Here is a 13,287-nt window from a genome sequence, read left to right as displayed (position 1 = left end):
TTTTTGATTAATGTTTTTTTTTAGCATTTCACAAAGAATGTATCTGGATGCAAGTTAACGTGTGAACCAATTGCCAATGGTTTTCTTTTAAGTTTACTCTCGCGTACTTCCAAACTTTGACACAAACACATGCTCGAGCTCAAACGACCACTGGTTGCGGTGAGAACCCAGCTCCGCAACTGACAAATAGGTAAACCGAAGAGCAGCCTGCTGAGCAGTGGCATCAAAAGGGTGTATGTAGCCTACCCCTGCAGACCACCTTCTGATATTTACACAAGACCTCCATGTTTGTAATTTTTAGTTTAACCGGCTTCTGACCCGCTTTTGGGAGGTTAATAGATCCTTGCTCTTCCTCCTCCCCCTCATTCCTGGCTGGTGCCAGCCTGAAAGTGGTAAAGGCGGGTGTTGGGCAGCTGCGGGAGCAATGACTACAACCAGGAGAGAGGCAGCTCATGTGTGCTGCGGAGGCAGAGCGACGGAGGAATGGAAGGTGAGGGTTGGCCCCATATGGAAAGGAAAACAAGCAACAACAAGCATTGGCCGCGCGGCCGTGAAAATGACACTGCCGCGCGGCCCGCGAAAGAGAAAGTGATCGCGGTCGCCATCAAGCGCCGTGGAGGAAAGACACATGGTGGCTGCGCGTGTGCACGCTCATGTGCACACAAGCTTTAGGCCACAGGCAGCACTTTAAAAACCCGTACACAAAATGTCTCGGCCAGACCAGCGCATGCACTGGATCAGGCGAGACCTAAAAATCGTGTGTATAAGAAATTGGGTTATTTGCTGAGAGGGGTGAGAGCCCCACTCAAATAATAAACACAGTCCTTGTCCAGATAAACTACAAAAGTCTCTAAATAAACCTGAGCTTAACTCTTTGATAGCTTGCCACTAAAGTAGTCGGGCTTAACTTCAGTGCTTAATTTGTAAAATATTAAGTGCCAGGGCTCTGACCAGGAGGCCACTGTAGCTTGCACCACCCATCACTGCCAAAACAACTACTAGCCATTTCCCTTGCATGTAAATGATTATTCCAGATCCCCAAAGCTAAAGGAATGGCTGGGGAGGTAGGTTCTGCTCATCTCTAAATTAGTGCCATGTGGTAGACTGTTCCAAGTATGGTGTTGACAATTAGGTGCCGAGCACCAGAAACCAATTAAGTGCCGGTGCTGAGCACCGGAAAGCACCGGCTCAAATTAAGCACTTCTTAACTTGGAGGCAATGCGTAAAGACAACGCAGGAATCTCAAACCAATTTAAAATAGTTCAGTAAAATGTAATAAATAAACTGACACCAAAACAGCAAAAATGCAGTAAGCAGAACCAGAGATGTGAGTTTTTAAAGTTTTTAAAATAGCACCAAAAGGCACAAAGCGCCACTCGCGTTTATCTGGTTGCTCTGGACCTGGGGAAAGTCATGAGTTCAGGCCAACTGCAATGGTGCGTGGGTCAGATACAGGGATCAGGTTTGTCCTAATGAAGAATTACCTTCTCAAGTCTGTGCAAAGAGCTACCATTTGTGTTGTAGGGGGCGATGACTAGGTCGTTGTTGGCATGAGGAACAGTTTGGGCATCACAGACGGTCACAGTTTTAGTGCAAAGAACTGGTCATCGATGGAGCTTCGTGTTCGTGGTCATCGCGGGCTAGCGCTGTCGGCGCAAAGAGCAGCACCGGCTGGAGCTTCTCATTGGATGTCGTCACAGGAGGTCGATTCTTTGCACAAATAGATCACTTTGCAGTTGGGAGGACCCAAAACTTCTGTATCTTCCCCTTTCCTTCAGTGGGAGTACAGTCTTATGCCAGCCAAGGGTCCAAAACCTGAAGGGCACCTCTTGGAGATCATGACTCACTCCAGCAGAGGTCAGCAACAGAGCTCATGCAGGTCCAGTTGGTGCTGGTCAGCTAGGCAGTTACTGGGCAGCTGCTAAAAGCTTGTTGTGTCCTGTAGCCCAAACAGGAGGTCAGCCAATTGACCCTTGGATTCACTATTGGGGAGCCTGGGTTCAAGGCACCTGGTCCAATCTTCCTTCTGCAGCCATCAGGGCAGTGCTTCTTCTGAATCCTCCAAAGGTCCAGTAGTGTTCTGATGAGAGGGAGTTGAAGATGCCACATTTATACCTGGTGCCAACCTTTGGGTGAATTCCAAGGCCTTCCCTCAAAGCTGGTCCTGGCTCCAAACTGTCAATGGTGACAAAAGCAAACATAGTCCTGGTGTCAGGTTCCTGTGTGTGTGTGCTGCAGGCAGGGCCCGTTGAAGTGTACTCACGGAAGGGCACAACTCCTGCCCAGCCCTCATATAAGGAAGACTCTCTCCCCTTCACACCTAGGCCTATTTTGTCTCCGTGTCTGAAAGCAAAATACAAAACACCACAGGAGAGCCATTGACAGTCATGTGACTGTGGACCCAGGTGGAAAGGCACATTTGGTCGAAAAATTGACAACTTTCTAAAAGTGGCATTTTCAGAATCGGAACATAAAACCCAACTTTACCATTAAAGAGGATTTAAAATTACAATTCATTTGAGTGTAAATAGCATATCTCTATCTGGTCCTAAACTGAAGTTAGCACTTATTAAGGTAATAAGGTGCCCAATGTCAGCCTATGGGACAGATAGCCTGCAGCAGTAGAAAACACCTTTGAGAGTTTTTCACTGCCCGTACATGTAAAACTTAAACCCACACGTCCAACTTTTTAAATACGAGCACCCTCCTCTATGAGCAGTTGGGCCTACCTTATGGGTAGCTTATAAGTATTTAAAAGGTAGGTTTATGCCTGACAAAAAACGTATTTTTCCAGGTCAAAATGGCAGTTTAAAATTGCACTACAGGCTGTAATGGCAGGCCTGAGACATGTTGTAAAACACTGCATTAGTGATTGGCAATATAAATGCTCCAGTACATAATAACATTTAATTCACAAGCCCTGGGTACATGTGTGACCATTTACTAGGGACTTGTAAGTAAATTAAATGTACCGATTGGGTGTATGGCAATTTTACCATGTTTATTGGGGAAAGCACAAACAATTTATCACTGGTTGGCAGAGAAAAAGTTCACAGACTCTTAAAAGTCAACAAGAATGGGTTCAGCCAAGGAAGGCAAACATCAGACGTCTTTGGTGACCCTGCAGAAAGTGCCAGGTCCTGACAGTGTGCAAACCAAATTTAAAAAACTTTGTTTTGGGTGTATGGACTGTTTCTTAAGTGTCTATATTTATATGTAACAATTTCCTTACATCTGAAATAAGCATAAAAACTGAGAATTGCCATTTATGCACAAACCAACAATTCAGAATCCCAAACTATTCTGGGACCATGAAAGTTTACTGTAAACATGAGAAGTGCATTTGAAAAAATAAACCTTTGGGTAAAAACAGGAGAATTGTGTTGTAAACATACCCGTGTAAACAGTGTATTATAACTTATGGAGTTTATTTAGATACAATTCAGGAATTAGACCTGTGGAAGTCACAAAATATCTAAGCAACTAAGCAGTTAATTACCGTATATGAAACAAATTGTGCCTTGTATTTTCTGAAAATCATCTGTCGGCATCAGTGGGAATTTAGTTTTGTGTTTTGACCAACTTGGAACCCCTGTTAAATATATTGTGGGGGTATGAGTTGACATCACAGTTAAGTGGAACTTATGATGATTGCTTAATCTTACGTCATATGTGAGCACTCAAACCAACTTTGCAGAGGCTTCCCCCAAAGGGGGGCTTAGAGGGCCGGCGTCATACCGGACGTCAGAGCCCTGCAAGGAGCAGGTTTTTGCCGCCTGGAAGCGCCCTGAAGCAGAGGGGTCGCTTCCCTCGTGGAAGACTAGCACAAGAAAGGCGCCTGGTCACCTGGCCAATGGGGGAGGACCAGGTGATGTTTTGAATCCCCCCCAATCAGGGTGCACCTCCAAGTTCGGAGGGAAGATTGGGGGGGAATAAAAGGCACCGCCCCCCACACTGCAGCTCACTACTACATTGTGGAGCTGGAGAGCGGCGCCAAAGTTTTTTTCGAGGAAGATGTGAGCCTCCTTTGTGGCATGGCAGATAAGGGTACATTTAGTTGGTTATGGAGGCACACCAATAGGGTGGTGTAGAGAAGGGTAGGGGCGCTCACTTTGGGATGCTTACGGCAGGGTGAGTAGGCCTGACAAATGGGGGTAGCAAACGGAGACGGCGCTCACAGCCCAGACCCTGCCAGAAGGCAGGGCACAAAAAGAGACTAGCAAGGTAGCGAGTTGGCGCCTAACTCGGGGAGAGCCCCCCCCCCCAAGTGGTGTGGAAACCAACAGAACAGTGTTTGAGCCCAAAAGTGGCAAGGAAGGTAATATGCCTGCCAAACAGCAGAATAACGAACTGTCAGGGTAATTTACGACTCTACGATATGCAAATGAGTTATGACAAGCAAGTGATTTATGACCAACAAATGATTTGTGGCTGATGGTTTATGACCGATAATGTAGAATGATTAATGACAGCAAATTTATGACTGCTTGTGGCACAACGATTTACGATACACCAATGATTTATGACACGTAATTTATGATGAGCAACAAAATGATGTATGACACCCGATTTTATGATGGTTCATGATGATTATTTATGGCCCTGGCCATAATAGTACATCCAGGGGAATTACAAAATGTGTAGGTATGTAAAGGTAATAAAACTGCGGCCAACAACGACCACAAAACTACGAGTGTTGGCCGTCTTTGGTAATACATATATATAAGATTTGCATGCCATCATGGAATGGGCGCAGTGCGGGTGTTATTGGCTATATAGTCTAGAGTGCTGTGTGTCCTGGAACTGGCAGATGCTTATGAGATTTGTGAAACCTATACCACAGTGCAAAACACTAAAACACTGGACACTGGTGACACATACCTTTGCATTGTGTGATTAAGATGATTGTTTCCAGATGAAGGCAGTTTGATTGTTTCTAGATGAAGGCAGTGGGGCCAAAAAGCTAGCTTTGTGCACTTACAGTGGAGTATGATGGAGCATGCATACACAGCCAACCCGATCAACCTTTGTCAGAAATAGAATACTTGTCCCTGCTAAGCACTCTGCTTCCAGGCCAGCTCTCCTCAGCGTGTAAGCACCCGATATACATCACCACATCATACAGCACTTCTCCTTTCTTTACAGAATGCACAAGATACGTCTTCCTTCTAAGTGGAACAATGACATTAAAATCGCATAGCTTCTGTTCCTTAGAAAGGATCGCCTTGACTGTGAAGCACACTAACTCAGAACTTTATTGTACATCAACTCCATAAGATGAAGTCCATATATTCTGCACAAAGCAATCACACAGACTCAGTAGTGTAAGCACAGAGGCAGATACAAACAAGCTCCACGTTTCTCACAGATAACATCCAAACTCTGACAAATGAGTATCTTCAAGACGAGTGGGTCATCTCTGCAACTGTTGTGCCACCGCAGAGCATTTCTCATCCTCTGGATCAGATATCTTCCAACATTGAATCAAAAAATTAACGGTTGACGTCTAGAATAGAATGGATACAACCCATTCACACCAGGGTTCCTCTAAAACCAGGAAATTGTATCCCTCCAGCCTGAACACGGAGTCTTCCAGCAGCAACAGAATAACTATCAACCCAAAAGATCATATTCAGCCCAGCAAAAATAGTATCCATTTAACCAAAACACAGGATATCTCTCAGACCAGAATATGGGACATCTTTCAATCCAAGAGACCGTGTACTGCAACCCATGAAATAGAGTACCGCTCTGATAGGAAATAGGATGTTTCTCGGCCCAGAAGAGGATATCTCCTAACCTGTGAATAACAACTGCAGTGTATCACTCAATCCAGGGCACAGCGCCCAAATATAAATGCAACACTGTTACAAAACTTTACACTCATGCCGGACGAGGAAGAGTTAAACACTTGTGAAGTGAGCACAGGACTGCAGTGATCTTTACCCATATTAAAACCAGCATTTCACTCAAGGTGGCACAATGATTGTGCACACATATTTTCAACAGTGCACACATTGCAACTTCGAGTTCCTATTTATTCACACTCATAGAAGAATAAAATCTGAAATTATGTACGATTTTGTAATATACTTTAGGCATGGTTGTAGGTCAATGTAAAGTTGTTACAACTTTAGTTACTGTAGCTCAAAAAGACCGTAAGACAAGTATTAGATTATAAACACACAATTGTTAGATTGTAAGCACAAAGGTAAATTCCAAAACAGAGCCACCCTAAACCACACTGATGCCTAACATCCAGTTTGGTCTGTGACACCACAGCTAAGCACTCGGTTAGCAGTGTCAGAACTTCAGATATTCAAAATGATGCAGTACCTGATCCACCCACATTGTACAATTACATGAAATTGTCACTGCATTCTTAGAAAGTAGCAGAACAACACTGCTAAATATTTAAAATCTCATTAAAGAACTGGACTCCCTAACCCATCCCAAAATGGCTGCTACAATTTCTCTTTCTCACAATTGAAAACCAGATGCGGCCATTGCACAGGTTGCAAAGGCCTGTTACCAGTGTAACACCTGGGGACCTTTTTCAGTGGTTCGTTGTACATTATTGTGGACCCCCTGAACTCTAAACTGGCCATTCAAAGATGGCTGTATAAAACTCTTCTGTCAGACGTGAAACGCTAAGCACAAATTTCCAAAACACAGTGAAATAGCTGACCATGACTAAAATGCTAACTATAATACAGGAAGAAATGTGTCAGCCAGGGCAGCGAACACCTGCTTCTCCTCAGGAAACAGGACGTGTGATTACTTCCGTTTCAGAGACGTCGGTAAATCTGGTGGGCGGGGCTTTAGACTTTAGAAATAACTAGAGCTCCTGAACTGAATATCCTTGTTATATTTAGAGCAGTTGAATGTTGAAGGTGTTGTTGCTACCTTCAACTCTCTCACATTCCTGGGTTCAGAGGAGCCGGAGTTTGCGTGTATAGGAGGTTTTTTTTCCTTTTAAAAGTCGAAAACATCATCCTTCTCCCCAAAATACAGACATGAAGCTGCACTCAAAGGCTTGCACCCTTTCCATGGTTGCAGTGACACAATGGTACCTGGAAGAAGGTAGCAAAGCGCACCTATAAAAGATAGCTTCTTCGTGTTGTTACAGAAGCGTGTAACACAGTTCTTCTGCTCGGCCTCCCTCAGCAGATACCCGTTTGTCACTCCCATGGTCTCTCCCTTTAACCGGATACTCCATTCGTCATCACGCGAACACTCTTGAGCAGCTCATAATATTTTACTTTACTTAGTAAATTACCAGTATGCACTTACATGACCAAATATATTGATTAAACCCAGACTCCAATATATACAGATTAGAAAAGAGTAAGTATCGCCCAGAGGCGCAACTAGAGCCAAATTTCGGGGGGGCTAAGAAAACATTTGGGGGGGGGGGCTGAATCTTTAAGCAATAGGCAGAGTGGAGCTACAGGGGCTCTTAGAAGGGGTGAAACAACGGCAAGGCCTCATTAATATGCAAATGGTCTTTTAAAGACCTGTGAAGTGCTCGGGCGCGGCTGTGTGTGTGCCCGGGAAGCTGTCTCATCCCGGGCTGCCACACACGACGGGGGTGGGGGGGGGGGGGCTAAAGCCCTTTGAGTCCAATGGGTGCTGCGCGCCTGGTATCGCCTACAATGAACATCGTACTACTTTCACGTGCTTTACTGTGCAAAAAATGTAAGTCTTTGGTTTTAGCCAACACAAGACAGGGTGAATCCATGAATGTAGTGGTTGTTTAAACCTTGAAGGCATAGCAAGTAGGCACCTTTTAAAGAACAAACCCTATAGAGTTTAAAAAGGTGTCTTAGATGGGCACCTCGGTCCTGGCAATGCATGGCATATACAGAATGAACGTGGGGTTGATTGTTCCTCCAGGCCCTGTTGTCAGAGCTGGCTTGCTGAGAGTAGGCTTTCTGGGTAAAGATTGTATTATTCGCCTGTTCCAGGGAGGTACACAACTGTGGTAAAAGGACACCTAGCTTACAAGGACTTTACAAGCATAGGAAGGGGAGTGCAGCCTGTGCGTTTTGACCTGGACCCCGCTCTGAACATGGCCCGGTACTGGAGCAAAAAAATAAACAAATAAAATAGATAAGCAGTAGAATAAAGGCTCAGAATAAAACTACGTAAACAAAGCCTGAAATAACTAATCGGCTATGGGAACAGGCGTTTTAATGGTGCTGCTGAAGCAAGTTTGGGGGTTGGGGCTTGTCCCTGCAGTGTATCCCTGCAGAATGTGCACTATTTGCCAGTTGCACTTGAATGCCACTGCATTGTGTCTCTACCACCTTGACGTAACAAGCTTTTGCACTGAAAATAGGTCTTGCATTTGCAAGAGTTTGAGCTATTGGAATTTTAAATGACAATGCCCTTTTATTTATGTTTTGAAAACTTGCAAGCGGTGCGTAAACTCACGCTTTGTACTAAAAGTCGTTGCTTACGAGAAGCAAGGCTGGCAGTAACAGTGCCTCTTTTATTGCCAGCTTTGCTTGTACTAAGCAAGGACTAGAAGTACAAAAAAAGGCGTTTTTTAGCACCTCCTGACGGTTTTCAAAACACATAAATAAAAGGCATTGTCATTTACAATGCCAATAGCTCAAACTCTCGCAAATGGGAGACCTATTGAATTGCAATAGCTTGTTATTTACTCTTGACAAGACTAGAAAACTAGTGACTACTACATAAATCCAGCTCTGAGCCTAGCTACAAGTCTAAATGTGTGTGGAGGTTCTGCATGAAAATGACATGTGCTGCATATCAAAGGATTCTTTAAAAAAGAAAAAAATGTATAGCTGTGCTCAAATAATTAAAGCCGAACTAAACTTTGCTTTTAAGCACATGGACTACAACTATTACCAGTAGAAAGGTGATTTAAAACTACAATCACACCAAGGGATGGGATTGCCCATTCTTCCGCTCCCACCCGTAGGATGTTGCTATTGTCTACATGCGTGTGATAGACTGGAATAGCATAAAGTAATAATCTTCCCTCATGTTTTAGAAAGTAATTCACCTCCCAATTAATCAGAGAGGAGACGTTTTGCCACCCTGTAGTGCTGGTGAATCAGCTATTCACCTCAGGTAGGCCATCATATATGGCTGGCACATCTAAATCCAGCCAGAGGGGCAATTGTCAAAGCTACTTTCTATGTCTCTGAAGTTGATATTAGCATCAGGCAGGTGGTTTGTGATTTATCAAACGCATTCTGTCAGCAGTCTGCAAACAACCCATCCTGTAGTTGAGAACGCAGTCCTCATTCGCGTTTTGTTGTGAAGAGCAAGCACAACAAGCATTGTCTCTGTATTAAATGTCCAGAAACTTGGGCAACTGCAATGCATTTCCCATGTGACGGGTGAATAGATTGAATGCTTAGGCGTGTCTCTCCTTACAGCAATCGCAAACCAAACATGCATATCGCAAACACATAAAAAGCAGGGACATTTAATAGGATTTAATTCAAATTTGACTTTTTCCCTATTCTCTGAAGTTGCCCATTATTTGAGGCTGGGATGAGTAACCTAGATAGAACTAATCAAAATCGTAACAGAGACATGAAGGGGTGTCATATTGGGAAAGCTGTGTAAAAAAGAAAAAACACACTGCACACCTTTTATGATACTTGCACCAATGCATATTACACAAAGATTTATGCTAGGGGAAAACATGGAGCAAACACTGGGTTGTGCTGTAGGTAAGTCTATCCATGGTGTGTTAAGGGGGTTGGTACTTTATCATGGTGGTGTTTACCAATGTGCCAAATCTAGAAATATTAGCAGGCACCTGTTAGATCATTGTTGTTGTCAGGGTCACAGTTTGAGCTAAAGAACAAGGGCCATAATATCAACTGTTTTGGTGCAACGTATTAAAAGTTAGGTGCACAAAACAGGCATTTAGCTTTTGTATATGCCACTTATAAATTCGGAGAGGATGGCAACCTGGCAGTGTTGTTGCATTCGGAAATGTTTGGGGCTAAAAATGTGAATTTGGGGAGGGAGAGTGTCCATGCAAAACAGAGTGATCACCCACAACACAACGTTACAAGTTTGCCGGTAGATCGAACCATTTTGGAGACTGTTCCCTACCCGGGAAACACACACCTAACAAGAACTTTAGAGGAAACGTAGCCTAGCAGTTGATCGCCATATCCTCTGCCGCATTTCCCAGCCTTCCAGTGATTTATATCCCCGTCTGCCGTAAAAGGTGCTGCAAAACAATGGCTCCATTAGAAAATGGTTTTAAAAAATGCATTGTGAAGTACTATCGTGTCCAAGCACTAGTGGCAGCCACAGAGCTTGCAGCAGTAGATGCTCATCCTGGGGAGCAGGCGGCCTGCATCCAGTGTCCGGGTGAGCTTCCCCCGCAGTAGCAGCAGTGTCACTACGGCGACGTATGCATTGTGAAAGCGTGCATAGCACGCTGCAAATGCAAACCCCAAAAATGTCCGCCAGTGCAGAAACCACGCGTGGTTGTGGTCACTGCTACCTAACTTAATTAGGGAGATGGCAGGCAGCCTTCCAGTGATATCCACTCTACAGTAAAAGACGCGGACAAAGAATGCATTGTAAAAGTGAAAGCGTGCATGGCGCGTTAAGGCGCGTTATAAATACAAACAATAAAAGCGGCCGCCATTGCTAATGCTGTTGTCCTGCAAGTGCTGTTTACATAAATTGAGCAGAGTTCTCCCCAGCAGCTAATGCAAGGTATTCAGTAATTAAACAGTAAAAGGTCCTGTCATTATGGGAGGTAACAAATGCAGACAAGGCGGTACCAAAGAGGAACTACTAAGCCTATTCACAAATGAAAGGCAACGATTTCACAAGGACAGTGACAGGAGCCAATTAAAAAGATGGACGGGGCTTCTATGCCATACCTCAACACAGCATGCCGCAGAGCAGTGCATGCGCTGCCCAGGCTCGACCTAAAAACCACATTTTAAGCCTTGCTGCACATTTGGCATTTGAAAACGGTTTAGTCTGATTCCCTGCCACTCTCACTAGGACGAGGTGCAGGGACTATGTGCAAAGAGCATGACCAGAGCAAAAATAAGGCAAACAGAAACAGCCCTGGTTGAAGGGGTGTAGTGACGAGCATGGTAGCGTAACAAAAAGGAAGACCGTAAAATATTGCCTGTTAGTAAGGCAACGCAATTTTCTACTTGACACTGCAATTCTTACTCACTTATATTTTAAAATATTGTAAATCCGCTCTGAATACCACTAAGTCGGCACATTTGGGTGTTGTGTTCATGAAATGAGTTCTGACTGCTTCAGGTCAGAATGGGCGTGCATCGACTTATATTCGTGTGGTTCCAAGGCCTTGTATAGGAAGGGTGCTAGTGATTACAATTGGGGTGTGCTGATAAGACTGCCCCTCTGCTGCTTTGAAACCGTTGTAGGCTGCAGCCTCGTGGTGCCAAAACACCGTGTCACAAGCAGGTGACAGATGGCTTCAGATTCCCTTTTTAGGTCTCGCCTATGCAGCGCGCATGTGCTGCTTAGGAAAGAGACCTTTAGCAATCGGCACAGCTTTCCCGGCAAAAAACGTGTGTAAGCGTTGCATTGCTTCCAATGGCAACGCGTGCACGTCTGGCGATTCACTTGCAGGAGTGTGCAGCTGGCGCCATGTTATCAATTATCGCGCCTTGCAGCTCGCTCCCGCAAGGGAATCGCGCTGGCCCCCTCCTCTCTCCCCTCCCCCTGCTGCCGTGCCGCGCTTGTGCTTGTTCTGTTGCTCGTGTCCACAAGACTAGGACAAGCATGATTACCTTCTTGCTGCTAGCTCCTAAGTTATTGAACCCTTTCCCTTTTGACCCCAAAACTCATGGAATTTCATCTGCTTCCGGCAGAGAGACAAAACTGTTTTTTTCTCCTTCTCAGTATAGGTCTTAGTAGTCTTCCTTCTTCTTAGTTAATAGCTGTACCAAGGTGACAGATGCACTTAGTAAAGTAAATGTGTTATGATAAAGTGATTAAATACGTTCAAGGTCACATTATGTATGCTTTTACAACTTAACAAAGCAACATCTTAAATGAGACCTTGGTTTCAAGTTAGTCTTTGCTCATGAAGAACAGTTGCAAGTTAGATAATTACGATTGAACTACAGACCCTTAAAAGTCTAGTTGTAATAACTTTATTTCGGTCCATCGACCATTAAAAGTACAGATACATAAAATGAGAATAAAAAACATTTAAAATCATTAAGTTAAAAAAAAGTTCTGCTTAATGCGCCACATGTACAACAAATAACGGGAAACAGCAAACACAATGGGAGGATGGGTATCATAAGTCAATATCCTACAAGCATATGTGTAATGCGAAAAACCGAGAATCCTACAAATAGGAATCAACCAACGTTTTCTGGGTACAGAGTAGGCGGGACAAAAAAATAAAACGTGGGAAATATTCTCAGTATGGTAAGAACATGCAGGGCAGGCTAAAATATTTGACTTAGTCCACTTAGAGGTAAAAGATCTAATAGGAAGGGTGCCATAACGTAGCTGAACATACAGCTTGCGGGCCACTGGGGGTTCAATTAAGTCCATAAATGCCTCAGCCCTGGGCTCTGTCTTTATTAAAAGGAACTCAGAAGATAACCTCCCCACAAAAGATGAATTCATTAACGTCTGGAGATTTGACGTATAAATGTAGGAGAGGAGTGTTTTCTTGGATAACCCAGCGCAATTAATCTCCGGTGTATCCCATAGTCCAAGGAAACCAAGCCGGATGCAAAGTGCTTTAATATGCCTAAGCCAGGGAATCATTTTGGATCTAAGAACAGGCCAAATCTCAATAAATTCAGCTCTATAATCAGCCAATTCGGGGACAGACCATAGCCTCTTCCAGTACATGATTGGCCTTGCGCCTATCAACTCCTCTATTGGAATAAGTTCAAGATCAAATCTCAAAGGGATCAGCGGAGTACTAGACGGTAGACCAATCAAGTTTCTAACAAAAGACTGCTCCACCCTCTTGAGATCACCAGACTGGGACTGCATATGCCCCCAAAGTTCATCCCCATATATTGCTGACATCCTTGCTTGATGACTATATATAGTAAGGGCAGGGGAGACCGGCCTATATGTGGATTCCTTAAAGACTTTGGTTAGTCCACCTGCTATCTGGGTGAGCCTGAGTGTTGATCTAACAATATGTTTGTGCCATTCAAATTTCTCTGTAAGGGTAACGCCCAGATAAATGAACGTTTTAACCCTTTCCAGAGGGCTGCCAAAGAGCACAGGATTAGGACGGGTACGTTTTGGTGGGTT

At 44.2% G+C, this 13,287-nt stretch overlaps 1 protein-coding gene across 1 annotated transcript in view; it reads left to right on the top strand.

Moving 5' to 3' along the window:
- The window catches only part of HYCC1 (hyccin PI4KA lipid kinase complex subunit 1), a 410,819-nt gene that overhangs the window by 379,382 nt on the left and 18,150 nt on the right, over nt 1–13,287 (top strand). The gene's annotated exons all lie outside the window — the stretch shown is intronic.

This window comes from Triturus cristatus, chromosome 10 (genome assembly GCF_964204655.1).
Source record: "Triturus cristatus chromosome 10, aTriCri1.1, whole genome shotgun sequence".
In the NCBI taxonomy this organism is placed as follows: Eukaryota; Metazoa; Chordata; class Amphibia; order Caudata; family Salamandridae; genus Triturus; species Triturus cristatus.
Note: the sequence above shows the minus strand (reverse complement) of the source record. Positions and strands in the feature narration are given on the sequence as shown.